This window comes from Chenopodium quinoa, unplaced genomic scaffold (assembly GCF_001683475.1).
Source record: "Chenopodium quinoa cultivar QQ74 unplaced genomic scaffold, ASM168347v1, whole genome shotgun sequence".
NCBI classification, from domain to species: Eukaryota; Viridiplantae; Streptophyta; class Magnoliopsida; order Caryophyllales; family Amaranthaceae; genus Chenopodium; species Chenopodium quinoa.
The window spans coordinates 1,979,879-1,983,357 of record NW_018742556.1 but is presented as its reverse complement, the minus strand read 5'-3'; the positions used below and the strand labels follow the sequence as shown (position 1 = coordinate 1,983,357).

Here is a 3,479-nt window from a genome sequence, read left to right as displayed (position 1 = left end):
AAACGTCAGTAACAATGAAAAATAAAAAGTGTTGCTAACCTTAGCTTTATACTGACGGTTGAATTGGGAAAAAAATGGCTTTAATGGTGTTGCTAGGCCTTGTCGTGTCACTAACTCTTATACCCAAACTGACTCAATATGAATGATCCAATTGTCAATTTAAACTACCACTACATAACATGGATTTATGTTTATCAAAATCAACACAAAATTGATTGTTGCTATGATATTGCTGCTGAATTAAAGAGTAATATGCATAGTATAAAATGAAAGTGGAAGCAGCCAATGATTGTAAGAATAAAACAAATGGTGAAGTAGCTAGGCACTCTATAATTGGAGACACCAAAAACAAATTTTACAAAAAAAAGATTGCATAATTTTGTATAGTGGAGCAATAAGTAGCAATGGACAAGAAAAATTAAATGATAGATCAGAAGAAATTTTTTTGAAAAAATGAGTGGAAAATCAAAATTCTCAACATAATTGTTACAAGTAATGCTAGTTAGAGAGGGCAAAATGGCATATAGAGATAAGATGCTTCTTAGTCCATATATTTATGTTTGCTTACAAGACTAAAGAATATGCTATGTTGCATGATGCCATTATTATGCTATTTTTAGTCGACTATTATATGATGCTACATTTTTAAGCCACTTAGTTTTGAGTCTTTATATTACATTTTTGGTATAAATGTCACCATCTAATTTGAAGTTAGGTAAAAATTATTTGGGAACAAAAAATATTTGATGTTGAAAAAGTAAAATTGGGATTAATATAAAATGTGCATGTGGTTAGGTTTTTAATACTCTTTTTAAAGAAACAAAAGGGTTCTTTAATAATGGAGATAGGACTTAGGCCTTGTTCTTATTTACTGAACTGGACTGAGCTAAAGTGAACTGAACTGAATTATTTATGAGAGAAGGAAACTAGGAATTGAATTAGAATGAACTGCAATAAAAATGAATAGAACAAACCCTTTGTGATTGTGTTCTATTATTCACCTTATATTTGTTTATTTTGAGAAAAATTTATTTAGTACAAGTTAATTAGCTCAAATAAGTTTTGATATGGGTTACACAATTTTAAATTATAAACTAAATACGTCTAATAAGTTAAAATTACTAGTGAGTATAAATACTTCACTAGTAGAAAAAAAGCATTAGGCACCCCCCATATGGCACCGGTTCAGGCTAAATCGGTGCCCAAAACCGGTCCAGAAATGGGCGGGATTTTAGAAGAAGAGAAAAGGCACCGGTTTGGCCTGAACCGGTGCCAAAAACTAAAAAGGCACCGGTTTGAACCGGTGCCAATTGAACCGCTCCTCAATTAATAAAAAAAAACCGGTTCAGCATTATTATAATTAAAAAAAAAAAAAACCTCCCATATATAAACCCCCCCCAACCCTACACTCAAGCCGCTTCTCCCTCCTCTTCTCTCCTTCTCTTTCTTTCTCCTCTTCTCCTCCTCTTTCGCTCATCATTCACCAGATTTTCTCATCTCCTCCTTCCCTTTCTCATCTCCTCCTCCTTCCCTTTCGCTACCACGTCTCCTTTTCCTTCTCCTTCAAGCCCACCATGAAGACCACCACGGAGACCACCACGAGCACTTGCAACACCACGAACCGGTTTGATTTTGATTTATTTTTTTCGATTTTGATTTTAATACATTTTGTTTTCGATTTTGATTGTAATACATTTTGTTTTCGATTTTAATTTTTTGTTTTTCGATTTCTGGGTTATTTTTTTTCCGTTTTCAATTTTGATTTTTTTTTTTCGATTTTTGTTTATTCGATTTTAATATGGAACGATTTCCCTTAATATTGTTAAAATAGAAATTAATTCCCATTATGCTTCGTTTTAAAAAAAAATTCCAAAGTAGTGTCCACGTAGGATTGGTTTTCGGTTCAACTTAAAACCGCTAACGGTATTAGCGGTTTTGCAATTTTTGTAAAATAAAGTCAAAGAGACCTGTTTTTATTGAAAGGCGGTCTCTTTGAAGTTATAAGTGTAATTGCCAGCGCTCTCTTTTCTTGTTGTGGGCTAAGAATTAACAAGGACACAAAGAGACCTGTCGTATTGCAAGGCGGTCTCTTTGAAATAATTTTCCTGTAGACTATGCCTTGTGAATTAACTAAGGACGCAAAGAGACCTGTTATTGTTAGAGGAGGTCTCTTTTTTAAAACCGCTATTACCATTAGCGTTTTAAGTTGAACCAAAAGCAAAAAAAAAAATATCCTACGTGGACACTATGTAGGGAATTTATTTTTAAATCAATGTATTATGGGAATTGATTTTTATTTCAACAATATTATGGGAAATCGTTCTTTTAATATGTTTTGTTTTCGATTTTGATATTTTATTTTTCGATTTCTGTAATTTTTTTTTCTTATGTTTGATTTTGAATTTTTTTTCGATTTTTGTTTTTGTTTATTCTATTTTAATATATTTTGTTTTCGATTTTGTTTTTTTGTTTTTCTATTTCTAGGTTTTTTAATTTTTATTTTTTATCTGGGTTTTTTCGATTTCAATTTATTTCCATTTCTGGGTTTTTTTTTATTTCTGGGCATTTTTTGATTTAATTTTTTTTCGATTTAATTTTTTTGCAATTTCAATTTTTTTTTATGGGTTTGAATCTTAATTTTTTTTTCTAGGTTTGAATCTTAATTTTTTTCTGGGTTTGAATTTCAATTTTTTTCTGAGTTTGAATCTTAATTTTCGTAATTTTAGTTTACAGTGAGTTTATTAATGTCGGTGTTTTAATTGATGCAGGTGAAGAATCAAGGTGTTGCTTTTGGAATTTTGATTTCAATGTTGTAGTTTTTTTATTCTTTGACGTGTAATTTTTTTTTTCTGGATTTTGATGTTGTAATTTATTTTATTTTTTTGTATTGTAAAATAACAATTTAATCATCAATATATTTCGTATTATTCAAGCTTGTTATATGTTTCTGATTATATTTCTTATTTAATGATCAATTTTGATCAATATTCATTTCATTTAAGTGGATAAATATTATGTGTGTATGTGGATAAAGCAAACTAAAAGAAAGATTTTTAAAAAAATACATGAATTGGCACCGGTGCCAATTGACTTTAATTCCCAAAAAAAAAAAAAAAAACAGAAGTTATGGCACCGGTTAACCGGTGCCTATTTGACCCTATGGCACCGGTTTTGAACCGGTGCTAAAAATTGGGTTTTTGGCACCCCCCAAATTGGCACCGGTTCAAACCGGTGCCTTAGGCCGGGTTTGAACCGGTGCCTAATGCTTTTTTTCTACTAGTGCTTTCTAATAAATGAATGTCTTGTGACTTGAATATACTCTAAATGTCTAATTCTATATCACAGTAGAAAATGAGATAGGAGGCTAGAGTATGTAGTTGGTTAGGTCTCCAACTTCCAAGCCTGAGGTCAGGGTTCGAATCTCACCAAGGACATTTATGAGGGATTTCCTTAAAATCTCCCTTCTAGGATGGATTTTC

At 31.3% G+C, this 3,479-nt stretch overlaps 1 long non-coding RNA gene across 1 annotated transcript; it reads left to right on the top strand.

The window, feature by feature from the left end:
- The first annotated feature begins 1,461 nt into the window (after positions 1-1,461).
- Positions 1,462-3,103, top strand: LOC110720291. Its single transcript, XR_002511304.1, has 2 exons — positions 1,462-1,624; positions 2,769-3,103. It is a non-coding gene; the product is annotated as an uncharacterized LOC110720291 (long non-coding RNA).
- The last annotated feature ends 376 nt before the right edge of the window (positions 3,104-3,479 follow it).